The 23,482-nt window shown below is 40.3% G+C and overlaps 1 protein-coding gene across 1 annotated transcript in view; it reads left to right on the top strand.

Annotated features, from left to right (window-relative positions):
* The first annotated feature begins 16,426 nt into the window (after window positions 1-16,426).
* LOC119133942 (neural cell adhesion molecule L1-like protein) overlaps window positions 16,427-23,482 on the top strand; it is a 55,695-nt gene continuing 48,639 nt past the window's right edge. The window contains exon 1 of the mRNA XM_037270300.1: window positions 16,427-16,619. The gene's annotated coding sequence lies outside the window, so the exon portion shown is untranslated. The remainder of the gene's footprint in view (window positions 16,620-23,482) is intronic.

The following is a 23,482-nucleotide window of genomic DNA, read 5'->3' as shown; positions in this document are numbered from 1 at the left end:
TCCTCCCAGAATACTTTATCACTCTCCTCCTGAGCGCCGTGGAGTAACCATCTTAATAGCAGCTCCTGAAGGTATCATTTTCATCCCTGAGAGTGCCGCTATCTGTGCTGTTGTGTTCGCTGCCAATAGATGCAGTGCCTTTTAAGTACAAACAGGAACATTTTTTTTTTTTTTTTTGCTGCAATGATCCCCCATAAAGTTATCACGTGTATTTTGCCATGAAGAAGAATATACAACTGCAAACACACAAAGAAATGGTTATAACATCACTGTAGAATGTTTTAATCTTTACGAGAATTTTCTAATTGTGTCACATTTGTTATTGATGTTAACAGTTCTTCTTTCAACCGCCTTTAAAACATCTGATAGATGTTCGAATCTATAAAAAATGTCTCACAGGCTTTCCATGGGGGCTTACCTGATTCAATCATATTCCTAATACTACCACTATACCATCAATACATTACAAAATATTACAAAAATGCAATCTGCCAGTTATGCTGTAAATACTTAACTGATAACACGAAATGAAAAACATTTAAATACATACCGTATTTATTCTAATTATGTCTAACAGGGGCGGGTGGGCGATTAATAGAGAACACTTGTGTCCGATCGCCAAGGGGCACTGAAATGGGCGATAATACGTATGTATATTTTCCTTATGTAGTATGCAATACCTGCATCTCACTGGTGTTCTTAACACTAGAACAGCAGCTGTTCTGATCTACCTCTAACAGCGGGGTGCGTCAATTGACGCTCCATCGATGCGACACGTTACCGTCGCACATCACATGTTGCGCACGTCATGTTATCGCGATCGTCTTATTCAAGCGCACGACCAGATAACGTAATTGTGTGAGGATATTGTAGCGGAGTGACGAGTGTAATTGTATCATAGTTTATGGAGAAAAACAATTTAAAAGGCACATTCGACGTGCTGTCAAATCAGTCATATTTAAACTTGCGCAATGACGTCGGCATGCGGTCGCGGAGGAAAACGTAAGTTTTGGGGGGAATTTTTAGCAGCATGGGCGATAATTAGAGGTATCAATGTCTTTTATTTATGTCATCGCTAACACACACTGGGCGATTATTAGACTATGGGGGATAATTAGAATAAATACGGTAAATCATATTGACCAGGCATACTGTTTATTGCCGTAATTTTCGGACTATAAGTCGCGGGTTTTTTCATAGTTTGGGTGGGGGGGCGACTTATACAGAGGAGCGACTTATATGTAAATGTTTTCACAAATTCTCAAAATAAAAAAAAAATTAAAAAAGTGAAACCGCGATAAACAAACCGCGATGTAGCAAGGGATTACTGTAATTTGAATTTCAAGTGACGTCAGCAGCGCGGCGCGGCGCGGTAGTTGTTTACATAAAGGACAAAGATTCGATCACGGGCCCCACGTCCTCCCGGCATCATTTGTTTCTAAGTGACATGGAGGACGAAGAGTTTGAAGGATTTAAGGATTTGGAGTGACACAGAAGGTTTGAAAAATTATTATGGCTTTTACGCACACCCGGTCCTACTCTACGGAGCTCTCTTTCACCTCCGTGAATGGAAGTCGGGGGCCGGCGCTCGGCCCGGTGGCTGCCCGAGGACGGCGGATGGGGCTCGGACATGGCTTTTACGCACGCCCAGTCCTACTCTACGGAGCTCTCTTTCACCTCCGTGGATTGAAGTCGGGGGCCGGTGCTCGGCCGGGTGGCTGTCCGGGGACGGTGGATGGGGCTCGGACATGGCTTTTACGCACACCCGGTCCTATTCTATGGAGCTCTCTTCCACCTCCGTGGCTGGGAGTGCCACCTCCGGGGATGGAAGTCCACGCCGCCACACGCCTGGAAGTTTGTTTTGTTAAATAAAGAGCCGTTTACCAAACCCACATCTTTCCTTGTACTTTGTTAACGCTACAATATAGTTATATACTAGATCTGTGGAATAACGACGATGCTGACGTCAGGGCGCACGCGCGGCGTTCTTGACAAAGGACGAGGAATTTGATCGATGGATTTAATGATTTGGAGTGACACAGATGGTTTGATAATATTATTGCTTATGTAATAGTTATTTATATATCGTTATATGAGCCTGTGGAATATTTTGAAGTGCAAGCGCCGTCAGCGGCGCGCACCCATTGTTGACATAAAGGACGATCGATGGATTTAATGAATTGGAGTGACACAGATGGTTTTATAAACGTGTTATTTATGTAATAGTTATTTGAATAACTCTGAATGTTACGTCAGGCCCGTTCTCAGCTCTTCGTTTGTGTTTATGTCACGTTAGCATACCTATCGTTTAGCCTGTTGTTGCTCGTTCATGTCTGTTCTTGGTGTTGGATTTTGTCGAATAAATTTCCCCCAAAATGCGACTTATACTCCGGAGCGACTTATATATGTTTTTTTTCACGTTATTGTGCATTTTATGGCTAATGCGACCTATATTCCCGAGTGACATTTAGTCTGAAAAATACGGTAAATGTATGAATGTGTGCAGATCGCTTCAGACATGTTTTGCTGTCATCATACTTGGCTTGCTCTGAATAACCAATCAGAAGACAGAAAAATGCATTACTTTTTTACTTTCATGGCCCTCCAAAGTGAATCTGATTGGTCAAAGGAAGTCTTTAATGTACAGTCAGCACTATTGATTCTGAAGGCCCTGGGCTGCTTAAATTGACATGACAGCACAATGAAATCTGACTTGACAAACAAACCCCTCTAAGCTCCACATTCCTGTTCTGGAAGCAGAAGAGAGCTGCTACGAAAGAGGACACTTTTTATTCATGTTTCATGTAAAAAAAATGCTTCGTTAGGTGCATCAAATTGAAGTGATTGCAATGTTCTGACGTAATAATTTAAATTGGAATTGGCCACACATACTACCAGTTTATGCTCCAAAATGGTAAGAAAAGAAGGTTGAATGTGTGAGCTGCAATTGATTCTTTTTTTTTTAATGCAGTCTTTTCTCAAGCAGTGCTAATATTGCTAATCTTAGTCAACATTGGGTGTCCTGGCTGGTTCTCCTGTGTCGTAGACCACTGGAGTAGGTGATGTGGGGTTGCCATGGCAATGATAGACCCAATTTTCTCAATCACCACTCCAATTCTCTAGCTGTTATTTTAAGATAAACATTTGACATTTTGTTGCGCTGATGCATTTTATGTGCTGTACATGTCATACACGTCATAGGCCTACAGTTTTTTTTTTTAGACTCATTTTCAATTGTTCTGCAATTCCAGCTTGTTCCATTTAGGGAGAGCGAGAGAAGAAAAGTGCAAATGTTTGCAAGATCTGCAAGAAGGCAGCTTTTCCCATATTTAACCCAGTTTTGCAGAAGTGGATGTGGGCACCTAATTTGCTCACTTTGCAGATTGGTTAGCAGACAGCGAAATACAACAATTTTGCTCAAAGTAAGCGAGGAAATCACACAATCACGAGTGAGCAGACTTCAGGTGGCCCTCAAGATGTTAATTATGATGCTTCTGATGTCGATGCTTCTCTGTAGACTTGAAATACTGCAATGACATTTTTGTACTTTATTCACCCACAATCTTTTTTTTTTTCTTTTCAATGCCGCATTTTCTTATTGAAAATGCATTTCCAACCCTACTGTTTGTGGTCATTGTTGTTTGTTTTTGCAGACTCGCAAGCACTCCATTTGATCCCCTGAGCCCTTTGACACAGATTTCAGCTGCAGTTAATGGGGCCATAAATAATTGAGTCCTGAAATGAAAACTTTATCGAATCTATTGGTAAACAGACAATATATAACCTACTTTATGATATCATAAAATATTTACCAGTCACGCTTCTAACAGGTAAACCTACATGGCGTTTCCTTCCATTGAAATCCTGTTTCACTAAACCTTAAATCGTTTTTGCCGCTATCGTCATGCACTGCGCAAAGCATAAATCACGTCCATGAAATTAAACCATGTATGTATTCCTGTGTTTTCTTCCTTGCGTTTCCCTCTTACTGTTCTCGCTCGCCCTGTTCTGGGGACATTAGCTCATTAGCCAGACTGCTTAGGAAAGGCTCTCAGAGAGGACTAATGATAATGAGCCAACGTGTGTGCCTTACATTGCATAGTGCATGTCAGTGTAGAGGATACAAGGAGCGGTTCTAATATAGAACATTTAAATTTATTACGTCAGTAACCACCACATAGCACCCCTACCACTCCCTCTTGTTTCCAAGTCAGACATACTTTTAACATTTCACAGTCTGCACTCTTGGGAGAAATACGTTCCCATTTTTCTCATTTTTTTTTAGTCAGAAGCAGGGAAAAGTGCTCTGCACTGTGCCTTTGAATGCTCTACATTATTGATATGAACCAAGAGTAAAAGGACAAGGGACTAGGGACTAATAATGTGAGGCACTTATGCATTCCGTTCGCCTTGAAGCAACAATTCTCAACCAATCAACAGACATTAGTGTTTATCGCTGCACCATTCATAAACATTTGAACAGATTAAAATCCTCCTCTTATATCGGCACAACTTCCAATAAATGCAGCAGAAGATGCCTTGGTTACTTTCTGATGAAATATATTGTAGCATTTATGAGTCGATCTGTCCTCCAGTCTGTTGGGAGAACGAGGGATGGTCGATACCATTCTTTTTTTCAGACCGATACCAGTACGAGTATTCTCTAATGGTCACCGACACCAGTACCAAGCACCGATAGCAATAAAACATTTGGTACAGAAAACGTTCCCTAAAAACATCAAGAGATTATTTAAAAGACCTATAAATCTCAATAAAGCAGATTTCCTTGAAATTGCATACATATTTATATGCATGCAGAAAATGTACGAATGTACATTTTTGCGCTTTGAAATATTTATATATTCATGCAGTTTTTAAATACTACAATTCCACATCTGATAACAGTGATTGCGCGGCACACACTTGGAAAAAGACAATACATAAACTAGAGTGAGGCTTGAACTTTTCCTTTAAAATGTTCACTCAATGACAAGAGACAAATGTGGCGAAGCTCTTAATGGCCAATTGTGCAGGAGATGCGCAATGGCCATTCAGCGGTTTTCATTTGTGGTGTTATTGAGCAAATGTCACCGTTTTGTGCTTTTCGTCGCCGTTGTAAATTCAACCAATACAACCCCCCCATCTCTCCCCAGTGCTGCTTTGCTGTTCGTATAATCTATTGACTGACAATCTTCTTTGGCTGCTTTATACTATTATACACCCTGGTTTGTGAGGAATACTTGCAATTTCTGCTGTGACACGTGTTTAGCAAAAAGCCATCTTCACACAAGTCAGTCATTCAGAGTTGAATTGCAACCAGCAGTTTGCCTCATCTTCACTTTAACAAGTTTTTTTCAAGCTGCCAGTTTCAATGTCGAGTCCTTCGAGTTCACAGAAGAAGGCACAAAAAAGACAAAATGCAGGCACTTTTTCCTCACAGGAGCACGTTTCCCTCGCAGTAATTTGGGTGTTTAGTGTCTGACTTAAGGACTCTTTAGCTGTGTTTGTGGTGCGTATCAACAGCTACATCACGCCTGAAAGTGTGCCACACTAATGGCGTTCACTGCAGCTCCAGAAATCAAAGTGGCGGAGCATCATTGCTCTGGGGCCAGAGTGGCGGGTGAAGAAATAAAAATAATAAATTGTTGCGGCATCATAATTTTTCTAGGCCTTTGCTGTGATGTAAAAGCTCTGGTCAAGTCCCCCCCACCGTTTGAGCATACAAAAGTGATAACGCTAGTCACCACATGTACAGTGAGCAAATCAATGAAGCAAATCAAAATGGCTTTAACACTTTAGCACGGATAGAGTTGGGGAGGGATGTTAAGAGCGGCGCAGGGGTGGAAACAAGATCTTATGACATGCAATAACTCGCAATAGTTTGTCCGTTTTCCAACAGGATGTTCATCTTCCCTAACAGAACTTTTGAAAACATTGATAACAAAATGACGCTTAAATCAACAGGTTGTAGCACAACAATCTAGGAGTGGTGCCTCAAGCTTGGAGAACTATTTAGAAAAAAAATAATGATTAAATAAATAAATAAATAATTAAGAAATGAAATTGAAGTCTATTCTTAAATGTAATCGATGCACTCCAATCTGAACAACACACACAAGCAGTCTTAAATCCTCATGTCAGCCATAAGTGAATTCACAGAATGCCATCCTGTAAAAGTAAAAGCACAAACAACATACTATAGGATTTGGATGATAAAACGAACATGAGCAATGGTCAGTTAATGGCAAACAAAATTCAATGAGGGTTTCTCTCAACTGTCAGCCTTCAGCCCGCAGACACTTGCAATCCTCTTGTCCTTCCACTGACCCCACCCCCTGACTCACCCATCCAATCTCAAATCACAGACACCAAGTGCTACTCAAAGTGTCATCTGCACCATATTGTCAAAACATCAATATTGCTTCTTTCTTGATAAAATCAATAAACACTGCAATTGTTATATACTCAGCATACATATACTCACTCTACTTCTAGCATTATTTGCACTATCACAATATCTTTTGATTTGGCCAATATTGTCAGCACCCTTGATGAGAGTTCAGACTCAACAGAGGATGATGAAACAATCCCAAATGAAATTATGCATTCATTATTGGCCCATTTCCAGGTGATAAAGCCAGAGGGTCTTTAATATCAGTTATGTATGAAACATAATTGTTTTTACCAATCATATTTCTTTCTCAAATTATATCCGTGGCACAGGTTGTGAATTTATTTTATGATTAGATGCTGGCATGTGTGCCACCGCTTTGCAACCTGTATAAAGAACAATTACTATTTTGCTATTAGCCGCTTTATTATGTGTTTTTCCCAGTGATCTAGAAATACTCTTTATTTTTTATCCATGTATTGCAAACAACTCTATCTTAAGTAATTTATTGTACCTTACATTGACCGGCTGATCAGCTGTCGTTAACCACCACTACCAGTAATGATCCAGCTCTATCGCTGCATTGACAAGTCAGCTGGCCATCACCTGCTCTCTTCTCCAAGGCTTTTCCTAAGCTTTTTGTAAACTTAATTATTCCAAGGTAGCATTGGTGCTCCAAAATTTACAGTCTGTCCATCCAACCATTTTCTGCACAGCGTACTGTCTTGAGTGTTGCGCACGGGAGTGCAGATTTTTTTTAACTATGAAATTTCACCAAGGCAACCGGGTTGTTGTGCAACTCTCTAACCAAAATTCACTGCCTCGAAGCGGCCACTTCGTGAGCACACACCACACCACGATGTGAAACATTCGCCTACCTCCAGAGCTTGTGGATGAGGTGTTTATTCTAAATTGCCGCCCACTTGCACCACGACGCCGACGGCTTCATGAACCGACTTCTTGATCGGTGTCGAGCGCAACCCTATTTGACTACATAAAGCCGCAAATGGTGCTCTTCGTGTTCCTTAGTGTTTTGTGGTCTAGGAGCTGCAAGTATGCCGTATTGTTTTTTGTGATTGAGTAGAGCAGGATGCAGAATTTGGATACTTACCGAATATTGGGATTATTTGACTTTAGCCGAACTCTGTGCCCTACTAGGTGTCATCCTAGTTTGACTGCTTTTAACAAACTTGAAATGCTCTCCCATTGAAACTGATAAGTGTAGTTTACATCCACTGACATGTAGGTGGTGTGTTTGCACCTTTTATGCAAGCACATATAAATATTTAAACAGCACAAGTGTCGCTGATGATGATACAAATGTATTATCACCTAAATATTTATTACGATAAATATTTTATCTCTTGTTCAGCGAGAGAGAGAGAGAGAGAGAGAGAGAGAGAGAGAGAGAGAGAGAGAGAGAGAGAGAGAGAGAGAGAGAGAGAGAGAGAGAGAGAGAGTAAGAAATGGCAAAAGAAAAGGCAAAGGTGTATTGACCTTTGTACTGTTAAACACTAACTGTTCTGGCAAGAAATAGTCCAAGTCACCTGTTGCTTTATAATACCTAAAATCAACTGGTACTTTGAATTTATTCATTTTACATACATGATCTGACTTAGCTCAAAGGTTTTCTTTCACCTTCCCATTCACTATTTTCAGTTTAAATAATCACACTTCTGCTTGCGTTGGAGAGTGTAAACCACAAATACCTCTTTACCGACCCTCTCGCTACAAACAACAGAAAATGCCGACAGAAAGTGGCACTTCAAACTGTGAACATGACTAGTTGTCCAACATAGAGTCATTGATCATGGACACAGAAATCTTCACTGCAATAATTCCATCGAGCAACCTGCACAGTAAGTCTCCATGTCCTTTGCGTAGCATAAATTCTTGTATAAAAACCTCCACTGAGGTCTTTATCTCAGGTCTTGCGCAAGGGTACAAGGATGGACTGGGATAAATGTCTCTGGACAAGGCTCTGTCTCGACTCCTCCTTGAGAAGCTAATGGACACTGCGTTGGACCCAGTACATCCTGAACCAAAAGAATTTAGTTAAAATGCATTACAAATTTGCCAGGTGAGAAACAAGAGGATCGCTATCGGGCAGCCGGTGCCACAAGGTGGACGAGACCATGGTAGAAGCTGCTGTACACATCTGGATCATTAGACCACTGAATCTTGAAGAGTTCTCTTGTAGAAACCAGTAGCAAACTTCCTGATCTTAGATGAGTGTTCGAATTTAGAGCTGCTGTCCCAGCATAAATCATGAAAGGCCTTCCTCTGTCTGTTTTTATGCTTTATGTTTTTATGACGTGCCCAACAGGTTGGCTATGGCCAATGTTTTGGATTTGAGTGATAAAAAATACCCTCAATCTTCTGTAGAATCTATTGACGATTATATTTCTTTTAGTACATTCTCGCATGTGGCTGAACTGTTATGTTATTTTTTAATTTGTATTCCCACCATTGCTGAGTGATTGAAAAACAACTTAAAAGCAGCTCTAAAAGCCTTTTCTTTTAAAAGAGCTCTATTCAAATGCCAGTCGGCCAGTGGCGTCGTCAGTGCACAAAACAGGGCCATTAGGACACATTCTACTTTTGAATGATTGCATGTGCTAAAATAAAATATTGTTTTCTGTCTACTATTGGTTTCTTTTAAAACCCCTTCACAGGTCAGACAGACTCTTTTCTTTCAGCCACTCTGGGAAGAAACATGATGTGACCATGAATGATCTGGCCAGATGACGTCGTGTCCCCACTGTGGACTATTCATCGTGCAGCATGCTCATTGTGCCTGTTCCATCAACGGCTGCTGTGGGCTCAATAACATCTCTAACCCGGGTGGGTTGGATGGGGTCAACCCCACCAGCGGTGTTGATGGACACTACTGCAGCAATCAGTCGAGACAGGCTACAGAGCTTCACATCTTGACCGCTGGGAAGGAACACGCATTTTGTTGCTTTCAAATAGTCTTGACCCAGTATGCAGGTGCCCCCTCACATCAACCACTCAAGCTGAAAAGCCTCCTAGGATAGACAAAAAAATCTTCCTTAACCACTCACCTTGGGATTTTCTCCGGTCACTGGCCTCAATCATAAGATTTGTTTTATAATGGTTCCCACTGGAAAAAAAACAAAACAAAAACACATGCAGCCTCACTGTCACGGCAGGTTGAGGTCGCCCGTTTTGTTTTTCAAGAATCATGTTTACTTGTCTCTAGTGACACACGAACCCCAAAGACACCGGTTTTATCATCATTTTCATCTGTGATGCCAACTGGCCGTATTTGGAAACCTCTTTAGCCAGTACAGTGTTTAACAAAAAGAGGAAAGTTATTTTCATAGCAAGGCTAGCCTGCTTCCAAAATGAGACCGGAAAGGTCTCAAATAACTGCACAGTTCTCCACCACCTTGCTGACGTAAGCCTTGCTCTCTAGGTAGATGCTAATGGCGCTTTTCATGCGCTGGCAGATTTCACGCTGCCGTACCCCGTCACCTTTCCAGCCGCTAACCGTCATTCATCAGCAGGGGGTCCGCTGGAAACATTGATGGGATGACGTTGTGTCTGTCCCTTATTTAAACTCCCCCACCTCCAAACTACACCAATCAGCACAAACCAAAATGACCACAAAGTAAACACAAAAACATATCACAAAGTGACAAAGTAAGAACACATTCACTTGAAATGCTTAAAAGTCAGTCGCACTACACTCTCAGCAAGCGAGAGACCAATAATAGGTTGTTATTTCGGATAATCGATGAGGGTGCTGACCCAAGAGCACCCTTCTGCTTCATACATTCAATTGGCTCATTTTGTCTTGGAAAAAGCTCCATGGATCCGCTTGGGTCTCATTTTAGGCTCGCTGTCTGATCCATTCTTTATTATTTCCGGACATGAACAAGATTTCTTATAAGAAATGTGAAAAACCTTTTCAACATTTTCCCAAAAAGAGCCCCCTACTTTTTTTAAATATGAAATACAAGACAATAACTCCCATTATGAAGCCATCCTCTTGAGGTCAGCAAGTGCTGTCAGACTATAAATGAGATGTTTGCCTCCTGAGTGAGATAACCAAGCATTTTAGTCTTGTGTTTACTTCCATTTGTGAGCATTCAAAGCAGATATGCGAGTCATCTGTAAAGTCTAACGGAACAAGCAATAAAGGTGTTCGCCAATCTTCCTCTGTGGACACACGCAAGAAAAGTTCAGATCTGCGCTGCCTGACGGCATTTGTTTTTACACATTGTGCTCATGTGTTCAATAAAAGGAATCTATAGCCAGTGAGTGGGTTTTTAGATATGTGTTGGGCTAAGGTGCAGACCTCAATTGATTTCCAATAGTCTCTTCCTAATGAATGTTTTCTCTCTGCTTTCGTCGATGATACAATGATTATCTTTTGCACTTTAAAGCCACAAGCATATTAGATAGTGTCGAAAAGGTCCGTGTTATAATTGTGGCCATAATATACAGACGAATGTTCCGTATCTGCTCAAGATGTCCAGCTCAGTTTTCAAATGCATGAATTATTCAGTCCTCTTCATTAACATGAAGGATTTCTTTGGAATCAACACACTGACTTATGATGAGTATGCATCATCCATTATCTACTCAGCCTTCGCTGACATTGGTGGCCATAGGTGCGGCAAAATTTCTGTTATTGCCAGCAAGGATGAGGTTTATGACATACTCAGCCTTCAGGAATGAGTTACTTGTAAAATTTGAAAAAATTGTATGATTTTTTATTTTCACTGTTTGTATACATGAGTAGAGCTGTGCATGTGAAGTTTCAGACACTAGGTGAGAACAGAATGTGACAAAGCATGCCAGAAAACACTGCTACAATGCTTGCTTGCTTCCTTCCATGACCCAGGCTGATGCATGAAAAAAAACAATCCCCGCCCATAAATTATGGGTGTCATTAAGATGTGCTGAATGTAGTCATAAAAAAAAGCATTCGATCGTTAGAGTTTATCATTTTAGTGCTGACATCATTTTTACATACACATAAGTGTCCATGTTCAGCCAAATCAACGGTCGCTTTAATGCATGCTTTTAGTCCATGGTAGGAAACCTGAGAGGGCAGATGGAACACATGTTGCCACAGGGATGGCATTCAAACTTTGATTGCACCCATTCAGCAGTTGACAGGTTAATGGAGTTCATCTTTCCCACCTAAATTTTGACACATGATGCTTCTTTTAAATTTTGTTTGGCTGGTTTTGTCCAACTGACTGTACAATGAATGTATTTTAACTTCGATAAAATTGCAATCTCTGCTACCATAACATTACCATTTTTTTTCATGGCTGGAACTCTCAGTCTATCTTCTTTAAATTTTTAGTGCTGATTTTTGTTTCTTCCGCTTGCTCACCAAAGCAAGAAGCCAATTGATTTTGAGGATTTGATCAAATATATGTCTCAAACAGCAAACAAGGTCAAATTTGAGTGGTTGCTTCACTTTCCTTATCAGTGCTCTACCCAATTCTAGTATTTCCCCCCCCACAACCACAACATTTTAAAACGAGAAGATTATTGTTCCTTATCAAACTCTATGAATGGTAATTATATGAAAGCCGCACGATAGTTATGGTAGGTTAGGGTAAATTCAAACATCTTTCTATCTCGTACATCTGCCATTCTAAAGACATTTTCCTTGAAGGTCTCAAGTACTGTTGCTGACAGAAAGAACTGATCACTTTTTAATGAGAGGATGTTTTTTTTTTTTTTTTTGCACCAACATTTCTCCACCGTGTGGCAAAAATGAGAGATTTACTATATGTCCCAAAATCATAACAATACTACAGGTGGATACGCCAAAGCTTCAACAGATCATTAAAAGACACAAATTTAAAATTAAGAGAGCTTTGAGCAACATGAATGCAGCTCCTCTGAAGCTTCCCAAATGTGCACGTTTATTAAAGCCATTTAACATTTCAATTTCAATTCTTCCCTGAAGCACCAATAATGTAACCAGCTTGAGTAATGCTGTCAAACGGTGATGATGTAACTCCTTATTCCTTCCGTGCAAATTCAGCATTCTCTGGAGTCAAATGAATGATTGGGAGCTGCAGGCTTTGACCGCACTTATCAGTCAGCATGTGTTCTCAGTCAGTCTCCATTTAGCATCCATCACCTCGCCTTTATCTTGTCATCAATTTGCACCGCGCAGTGCAGCTTTTGCACGGGGCACTTGATGGTCCTAGTGTTGTCTGCATGGCGTAATCAGTCATTAAAACCTCGTGTAGCATCTTCTCTGTTATGTCTCTCCTCAGATATAATACAGATGGTCTGCATTCTCTCAAGGGCTCTTATTTCAGATGGAGCATCTCTTTTCACACATTTAGTTCATTCTGGCGCACATAAAGGTAGAAAGAACTGAGAGAGCATCTGACTTCTGCACAGTAGCCACATAATAAAATTCGGAAGGAATGCACAGAAAGATAGCATGTTAATGTCTGGATAGATTTTGTCAAAGAACAGCATAACTGCAAAATGAGCCAAAGAAACTAAATCTCAAAAACCAGATTGCAGGGATGGAATTTTAGTGCAATGTTGAGTACGTGGAAGCAGGAAGTCTTGATGAGCTTGCCTTTTGAATGCTTTCAGAATGTTCCAGGAAGCACATTTGGTTTGCATTCAAGCCATTCGACACTTGCTGTTTTAATGAAGGGGTGAGAGTTTTCCCCATAATTGATCATTTTTAGTAATGAAAATAAATGTCTTTTTCAAATGATGTACAGAATGTATAGGATCTGACTCGCTCACACAAACTTTGCCAAGTTCATCTTCCTGCAGTCTGGCTGCCTCTCGCTATTCGATTGCAACCACTGCAACTTTAATCAACAACGGAGAATAGCAGTCAGCGCTGTTAACATTTCCTTTGATAACGTATGCAGCAACATTTCATTCCTCCTCCACACATCAAAAGAACGTTGAGGACAACTGCTTCAGAAATTGACACACAGTTGAACTTTTACTTCTAGTCAAAAGTATGTAGACTCCTCCCAAATGGTTATAAACAAAGCAGTTATTTTTAATTCCTTGAAACAAGAAGACTGTGAATATGAGTGTCGACCTTTTTGTTTATTCTCTGGTGTGCTGGGCCATTTTGAGATGTCACTAGGGGGCATTGTTATACCACAGGAGGCCACACTTGCGCCAGTAAAATGGACAGTTACCATTTACCATGTTTTCCCCCTCCAAATTACTTGATGAACTTTTTTTCCACATTATTATTTGGTTGTATTATAATGTCATGCTCACATTAATTGCTCATTAATTGCTTCATATCAAAGCAAATGGCCAAAAAGTCAACATAAACAAGGACTAGGATTGAATCTACTGCCATCAGTGCAGTACATCGCTGCTCAAAAGCTGTCATTTCTGGGTGCGCATGAAGGGTGAAGGGTTGGAGTGTCACGTACAGAATTATTTCTGACATAACCAAACAGTGCAGCAGAATGCACACGTGTTAGTTATGAACAGTGAGGGACTTTGAGCCATTGCCAAACACGGCAAGATTACAGGTCAGCGGAGCACAACCTATCCAATGAGTGACAATTTGTGGAGTGCCAGCACTATCCTCCAGAGGAGAAAAGGGTCAAGGTTCAAGCAGTAACATTTCAAGGCAGGTTTAAATGGAAATTTGAACGTGAAGCTCTTTTCAGCAGCCTTGAAATGAAGGCTGTTGCTTGTGGGAAGAACTTAGTCAGTGAATGTTGAAAGGGTGAGCATGAGTTCAAATTCTTATACCTCACTTTTATATAGGGTCATGCTACACTAATATTTATGAAACAACTGTAAAAACATCCCCTTCTATCATCGTGTCTTCACCAGGGTCACGGGTGAGCTGAAGCATATGAGCCTGACTTTGGGTGAGAGGTGAGGAACTCAGACTGCTTGCCTTCCAAACAAACCAGTTGGACACCAATTAACGTAACACACACATTTTGAAATGTGGAATGTAGCTCAGATGAAAATGCAATCTCCACACAGGAGGGCTTGAGCCAAGATTTGAACCCTGAACCTCTCAACTAATGTATAAGACCGATGCCCATTATTCCATTTGCTACCCTATCTATATATTACCGTTCTTCTCTCTACACCCTCTTACTATTCTTGAGTACGTTTATTGCTGGTAACAATGTCATAGCTTTGAAATAATCCATCCATCCATTTTCAATACCGCTTGTCCCCACGGGGGTCGTGGGCGTGCTGGAGCCTATCCCAGCAGTTATCGGACAGTAGGCGGGGGTCACCCTGAACCAGTTGCCAGCCAATCGCACTCACACCTAGGGGCAATTTGGAGTGCTCAATCAGCCTACCATGCATGTTTTTGGGATGTGAGAGGAAATCGGAATGCCCGGAGAAAACCAACACAGGCATAGGGAGAACATGCAAACTCCACACAGGGAGGGGCGGAGGTGGAATTAAACCCACACCATCTGAACTGTGAGGCGAACGTGCTAACTAGTGCGCCATCGTGCCGCCTACGCTTTGAAATAATTTGTGACTAAAAATGAAAACAAATATAAATGAAGAAATCCTTGTATGAATTAGATATAGGCTTATGATGCTCTCATTGAGGAATACATTCTCAAGTAGTCAGCACGTCTGCCTCTGGTGACTTCACCTTCCTAGGGGGAAGTCGTCCTTGTGTAGGTTTTTTCTGAAGACTTTCTGTATATGCCCTATGATTAGCTAGGATGTACGGTGCACCACTTCTCACCCAAACTCGTCTGGGATAGGCTGCAACAAACCTAATGAGGACAACAAGTGGAGTATGTATGTTGCTGTCCTTGTGTTCATCACTGAGAACCACTTAATCGCTCTCAACTTGCAATTCACATTCCTGTGCGCGAACAAGCAAGTGACAGCAGAATGCTTCATTTAAACAGCACACACGCGCACACACACACACACACACACACACACACACACACACACACACACACACACACACGCACACACACACACACACACACACACACACACACACACACACACGGATGGGCTTATTTATTAAGTCTGTACTCCTGCTCCTCTTCTGCAATACAGTATATATCGTATTACCATGAGGATAGGGACCAGGCTGGCTGCAAAGTGCAAAAATCTCCATATAATTGATGCCCGTAATAAATGCATTTGGAATAAAAAAAAATCCACCCCCATTTATTTATTATATTTTTTAACTCTCAAAATTTTTGAAGCAGAGATTTTGCACATGAGCATACCAGCAAAATGCAGATGCTTCAGTAGGTATTCGAGGTTTGACGATATTTGCCAAATGATTAATCATAGTCAAGACTGCACAAAATATATTTCTGAATGCAGAAACTTGACCAGGTAACAAGATTATTTTAGACATTGAAATAAAACAAAATGCAAATAAATCGCAATCATTGTTGCTCCAATTTAAATGATCAGCTATGGAATTAAATTCAATTAATGGAACCCTGTAGATCAGTCAAATAAAGACTAAACCGTTCTGTACGTACTGTACATCGCCTTATTGTTATTGACTTTTTTTTTGTCTCACAAATACAAGGCAATAAAATGCATTTAGAGTTTCTTCTTCAAACACAATGCATGTGCTGGGGGAGTTATGGAAAACTATTATGGAGTGATGAAAAAGCTTCTACCTACAACTCCTTGTAAATGCAATAACCTAAGCAATGCCGTACACTTGCATGCATTCATTAATATTCTTCTCCAAGTGCATGCAAATGACAGAGAGCAGAAAGAAAATGACAGAGGCTAAGCCTGCTTACCCAGAAAAGACAATTACATGCATGGATTAACAGTATTCATCAATCAACTGGATGTGGAAGGAAGTAAAAGAACACTACTGGTTGCCCCCAATGAAATAGGACAGACACCGGTACTGTGCACGCTCAAACGTGCAGAGCGAAATATTTCCTTTAAGCCCATGCGTGCATGCCTCTCGTAGTGTATAAATGTCGTCTCACACACACACTCACACACAACAAACGCAGTCCTCTGACGTGCGTGTCCTTTGACCTCTTTTGCTTCCAAAATAGAGGAACGACCTCATTGAGACTTGAGGTACGGTTGCAGTGTGACGGACTCACTCAAAGTAAGTCGTTGGCTGTCTGTGGAAAGGAAAACTGGACCAAATAATGTAATCCTGCCAGGAATGTGATGATAGGACAGCTGAGTCGAACCGTGGCTCATATTTTGGACACTCCTAAGGGAATCTAAATCGGTAGGGAACTGTCATCACTGATGCTTCCTGAATAAGAAATTTTGTTTGCTTGTGGCTGTTGAAGTTATTCACTTGTGCATTTTACTATGGCATAATGTAAGGAAACCAGAGTCACTAGTAACTGGCAAATACCTGGTCATGAATGTCAGAAGAAAAAACAGGTTACAATCATCATGCTCTGTGGTCCCCCTGATTGTTTTAGCAAATATTGTGAGACTTCAGCTCAGTGAGCATCTTTTTCTGTGGGTGTTCTATCTACGTATCTATCTATCTATCTATCTATCTATCTATCTATCTATCTATCTATCTATCTATCTATCTATCTATCTATCTATCTATCTATCTATCTATCTATCTATCTATCTATCTGTCTGTCTGTCTGTCTGTCTGTCTGTCTGTCTGTCTGTATATCTATCTATCTATCTATCTATCTATCTATCTATCTATCTATCTATCTATCTATCTATCTATCTATCTATCTATCTATCTATCTATCTATCTATCTATCTATCTATCTATCTATCTATCTATCTATCTATCTATCTATTTTTCTCTCTCTCTCTCTCTCTCTCTCTCTCTAGGTCGAGCTTTATTTCAAAAGAAGCATATACTGATGTGGTTTTATTTCTAGATGTATTTCGGATATGGTTCAAATTTTTGTGTCTTATGAAACAACCATACATTTTTACAAAGTAGAAGATAAAACTTGCTCCAGCGAATCACACTTCGGGCTACTTTTTCAGTCGTGCTTACAGACAATCCCCCAGTAGACGAGTATATCCAGCATGTGTTGCCACATGTCAGGCATGCTGTCTCCACCTAAATAAGAGGAGGAGGAGAAAATAATTGCTTCTGTAATTGCATAATTGTTCATTCCATGTGTCTGACTTTTTGCATGCTTTACTGCACTGTTTGAAAAACATGGAAAATTATGTCTTCCATCGTACGGAGGTATGCATGGAGTATATTGTTGGTGTTTTTTTGTGTGGCTGTGAATGGATTTGTACCAGTGAGAAAATAGTGTATAATTTTCAGCATCTGATCATTGTTATCCTCAGAAGTGCCATAAGATCCTTTCCAGGCAGGAGATGACATTCTCAGCCTTTTAATCAGTAATGAGCTTGGGAGCCCCATGGCTGCCAATCCGGTATAGTAAACAACATTATTCAATCTGTGTGTACTGTATACATACTGAGATACGTAGATAGGACATTTCTGTAGTCACATCTTACATATCCAACCAAGGTACGCTGAGAGCTTTCACAGCATCAGAGGGCTGTTTAGTATGTGACAAAAATCTTCCACCTTCTTCATGCAGTATTTCTAGGCTCCGGCATTGGGTGCAAGATGCATCCCTTACGCAGGTCAGAAAATGTTTTGCTCCTCTTATTTATTATTATTTATTATTTATTCATCGCTCTTACTTATTCATTGTTTGTGTCTTCTTGTTTTTACTTTTTGTGTTGTTTACTTGTATGTATATTGTGTACTATGTCTCGTCACCGTGGGATACGTAGGAACGTAATTTCGATCTCTTTGTGTGTCTTGACATGTGAAGAAATTGACAATAAAGCAGACTTTGACTTTGGCTTTGACTTTGAGATTATCAAATGTAATGTTTCAGTCATGTCTTCTTTACTAGTTTACACAACTGCATATAATTTTGTATATCCTGTGTTATTGTACTTTCCTTAAGTTCAGATAAGATCATACTGACTACTATTCCAGGACGAAACCTAAGGATCACGGCGACCTGACCACCAGACGTAAAGTACACATGGGCCAAGGACAGTACAGAAGGAACAAACCAACAAGTTGTGGAACTAGCATTGAAGCCCTCTTGCATGTCATGTCATATCAATTCTTGTATTGATTATGTTGATTATGTGTTGCATTCCAGTGAGTCCAAGGATGAACTTTCTGGGCCATACTTCCAGAAGGTAGATTTGGCAAACACGCAACACGGCTCATTACAAAATGAACAACTTACTTAAAGTGAAGCAGAGTGGTGGCACAACCTTATGTGGGACTGTTTTTCGTTCACAGGGACTTGGGCCTGAGTCAGAGTGGAGGCAATTATGAACAGTACAAAATACCTGTCAGTGCTAGCACAAAATCTCCATGCCTCTGCTAGAAAGGGTCAGGAAAAGGTGACTAGAGCCACTCAAATGTTTTGGGGGTTATTTTGACGAATGATGGCAGGTGTGTGATGACTCCTTTTTATTATAGGTTTGAATGTGGCAGATTAACTCTAAACTACTGACAGTAGTATTTGCCTTTGTTTCACATAGCACCCTTATAAGCGCTGGAAAGACGATAAGAATTTCATTAAGCGTAAATCTTTCTGAAATTTGGAACAAGAAAATATCTGTGGGAGAGAATGGTACTCATTTTAAAAAGTGTGTAACTAATGGTCGTTTCAGTTTGTAACCAGAAAGAAACATGTTCATTGAATTTGCTTTACTAGAAGGGCAAAATATCATGTCATTATTTTGCTGAATGATTTCATGTGCATTAGCAGTTTAAACCGTTTGATCAGATAAACTTGGAATTCTGCATACTGTATATGAATATTTGTCATGCCTCTTCACAGGAATTCTAGAAAGCAGCTGTCCGAAAGCTGTTTTTTGGATGCTGTCACGATGCATGCATTGCTTTGAAAGAGCTCTTATAAGTAGAAACTTGGCAAATTAAATCGGGGTTTTCAATTGGTTGTGCCGCAAGACCCACATTTTCCACTGGTCATAAAGGTGTAACCCACTTTAATAGAAGTTGAACTTAGCAAATGTATTTTTCAATACATTATTCACGTGGAGAGTGCATGTCAGCATTTTATTGCAATTGCACCAAATAAATAGTACATAATCAGATCGTTTTACATTTAAACACATTCTGAAGAAGAATGTGACACTTCCATGAATTAAAGTGAATGAAATATCAAAACTGAGTAAACTAAAAAAGACCCATATTTCATTCAATATTACACGTGAGTCACTGTCCTTTTTCATCTTCAGCAAAAGATTTTCCCCCAAATGAAATACTTTTGCTTGTTATTCCAAATTGATTGAAAACTAGCAGTTTAACATACCCAGCGCCTACTTTTGCTTTGTGGTTTACCAGTTGAGAGACTCCCAGCTTTAAAAACAATTTGATGTAGAGTGCCAGGTGGCAATGCCATCTTTTTCCCAGGCTCTTGTCTCCGGTGATTGTGCACCAACACCCTTCTTCCATGGCATTAAAGGACACACAAGAATCACAACCCCGCTTCCAGTTGACTAGTTTGATGAAGTCAAAGAAGTGAAAGGGAGTAAAAACTTTGTGTGTGTGTGTGCGTGTTTGTTTGTGTGTGTGTGTGTGTGTGTGTGTATTTGGTGGGGCAATTTATTGGGCTCCTCCGAGGACAGACAGTGCACAGTTGGAATGCTTGTGAAATATTTGCAGGAGTCACTGACAGGAGAATTCACCACAGTTAACGCAGCGGTTTAAAATAGAGGGGTCACTGTCGCAAGTTGATTGGGTCATCACTCTGTCTGTCTTTCTGACTAAAAAAAATGTTTTCTAGATCTAAATCAATCTGTCCTGCGTCAAGGGATGTGGATTTCTTTTAACAACGCTCAGTAAATGTTTTACGCGTTGTTCTCGTTGCCACATCGTCTGGCTTTGTGCCCTTCGGCCTGCTGGTCCCCGACAACCAAGGGCAAAGGTGGTGTAGCCGACAACTGTTTGGTGAAGTCAAAGTCTCGCACAGGGGAATGTTTACAGTGGGCCATTGGGAACAAAGGAATATGGTGTTTCCAAAGCACTCCATTCTCAAAAGCATTGGTGAGCTCCTATGAGTTGACATGACCACACAGACAATTGCGAGTCTAATACTAAGACTGACTTGTGAGAGGCAGAAAAACAAGTACGAGTTACGAGTAGCGGAAAATGACAGGTGAAGTTGAATATTAGTTTGTTGGCAATCTGCGATGTATAATTCTTCTCATCATTTTTTATTGTGGTGGATGATTTGGGGGATTTTGCGCAAAAACATTTTGTGCAAAAAATGTTTCCAAAGAGGAAAAATCCACTTTTATACACCCCACAGCACAGGATAATCACTTAGAACAGGGACTTGTCAACCAGTGGTCCGCGGTCCTCAAGTGGTCCGTGGCAGTATTGCAGGTGGTCCGCGTAATTGGAAAGGGAAAATAATTGTAACATTTAAAAAAATAAAATTGGTTTATTATTTAGACTTGATTTATTTTCCAGCTAATTTTGTGAATCATTTACCCATCCAAATTATGTAAAATGCAGCTGAGATTCCTCAAAATAGACATACAGATGCAAATAAACAGCCTGGTTAGGTCTATCCTCCTTCGGTGCAAAATAAAATAATATTCCGCCAAAGTAGAGGTCCCAGAGTTGCTTCTCCATTATTATGGTGGTCCTTTAGACAAAACCAGTAGAAAACCCATAGTTTAGAATAATCTTTCACAGACATCAGACCTTTACTGACTTCTGAAGGGAGTCAAAGTGATTTGGCCCATAACCAGTGACGTTAGCGATGTGTAATGTTGGCTACTTTATGTAAAAGTGCTGTCATCTAAAAGGTTACTGTTCTGTGTTGATTTTTAAAAAATAATGCTTAATTTGATTATTTATTTTTTCATTTATGGAAACATTAGATCAGGGGTGGGCAATTCCGGTCCTGAAGGGCCAGTGTCCTTCATGTTTTTTGTGTCATGCTATGCTGTCATATACTTGAGATTCATCAAGACACTTCTTTTTGAACAGTAGCCTGACTGTTAAGAGTGCTTTTCTTCTTCTTTTTTTTTTTTTAGTACAAATGCTCACTTTGAGACAAAAATGCAGAAGATAGTGACAGCACGTCTCAGAGAAGGAAGTAAACAGCCACTCTGTATACGGTCACCTCCTGCAGATTTCTTTGTGGATCACTGCACTGTTTTGTTTTGCTCCTGGAACCTGTGGAAGAAGGAGCTCCACAGGTGGCCTTTTTAAAAATCAGCCCATGTCAGTGTAAAAGGACTTGTCTGACGGCGCCATTTAGGCCTCATCATAAGAAAGCTTTTCATTGCTGATAAGAGAAAAGAATTTGGCTGTGATGGTCTGGCTGCTGTGTGCATACTCATACTCTCCTGTTAGGGCTTGGAAGGTCGACCGCAAGTAGCACCCAGCAGATGCTTAAACCTGTATCAAAACATGTCTTGGCACATATACTTAAACTTTGTTTTCTCCGCAGCGTTCAATATTTAGTTGAGTAAAAAAAAAAATGCTGTTGAAATTAGGAAAAGGAGTACATCTTTTGCACACAAGAATTGTACCTAATGAAAGGGGAAAAAATGTGTCATGTTTAATTAAACGTGGGGAAAACAAATGCTGTGTACGTGACACATGCTTTTGGCTGAAAAAAAAACCATTTGAAGATCAAAGTGAATGTTTGTACAGTGTCAGTCAGATGCTTGTCTGCAAAATCAGAAACAGGCACAGGCATGTTTTAAAATAATGCATAGGAGTGATTTCTATGACTCATCACAGACGCCCACAAACTTCCAAGGACCCTGAAGAGATAGCAATTTTATCCGAACATTCTGACACACATCTTAAGAGTTTGGAAAAAGTATTTTTACCTCACACACGTGGTCGTTAGGTCTGTTGGCAAGAGTGAAACCCACGTGTGTTGCATTTTCAACAAGTCATACTTCTGGCTAGTACCAAAAGCTGTGTCCTTGTTCTTCTCGGAAGGCATAGTTTAAAGACACCCTTTTCTTAAGATGGTGGAAAATCTTGGAGGATTGGAGTCACAAGTTGATCGTCAGCTAGTGAAGTCACAACAAAGTTCCTAAAAAGCAGCTTGTTGGCCAGCCCTGACATACTGTGTTGAATGTCAGTTTGTTCTGGATGTATAAAGTTATCCCCAAAAGATTCTTTTTTTTAACCAAAGAATATAAGACAGTTTTCCCTACTCATCTTCACTTGCTTGTGGGCACTGACTGTTCCTTCCTGCTGCTGGAATTTGATTCATATGCTAATGAAATAGATTCCCATGGATTTCCCTCTCCTGCGCACTGTTGATGTCTCCTATGATGCAGCTTTCTTTTGTTGCTTGGGATTGTAACAATATTCCATTTAACTACACATTCTTTTCTGAAAACATGCCACGTTACCTTTGTAGCAGGTGTGGATGCAACTCTCAAGCTGTTTAGAGATTTGAAAGAATCCTAAATAATCTTGCTGTTTGGAATCGCTTCTCAAATTGAACAGAAAATAAAAAAGAGCATTACTTTGCAAGATTTTCTGAAGATTCACCATGAAGAAATCTAACGTCACGCAACAAAGGCGGCACCCATTTTCAATGTAAAATTAAGTTGTCTTTTTATGTCTGTTATAGATTTTATCTGCGTCAATATCTGTATTTTAGTGCTTTCTGTCTCCTGTGCTGATAAATCAAAGTGTATATTGCACCTTGAAGGACAGTACTATTCTATTCTATTCTATTCTATTCTATTCTATTCTATTCTATTCTATTCTATTCTATTAGCCATTTATTGGCCATTGTAGAGCCTGCATTGTTTTACAAGTCACTGACGGCGTCGTGGTTCACACGCCTGAGTTTTTGGAGGAGGCAAAATGGGTTCAGTTCCAACTCAGTGATGTTGTGAATGAGGGCGTGAATGGTTCTATGTTTCTTATTTGCCCTGTGATTGACAGGCAAAGTCTGGGTGTGAATGTGACTGTAAATTGATGTTTGTGGCGACAAGTTCAGGATGTTTTCCGCCTCTCACCCGAAGGTGCCCTGGAATAAACTCCAGCTCACTGTGAACCCTAACGAGGACCCTAACGTGTGTGAGTGTGTGTGCGTG

Source organism: Syngnathus acus, chromosome 2 (assembly GCF_901709675.1).
Source record: "Syngnathus acus chromosome 2, fSynAcu1.2, whole genome shotgun sequence".
NCBI lineage: Eukaryota > Metazoa > Chordata > Actinopteri > Syngnathiformes > Syngnathidae > Syngnathus > Syngnathus acus.
Note: the sequence above shows the minus strand (reverse complement) of the source record. Positions and strands in the feature narration are given on the sequence as shown.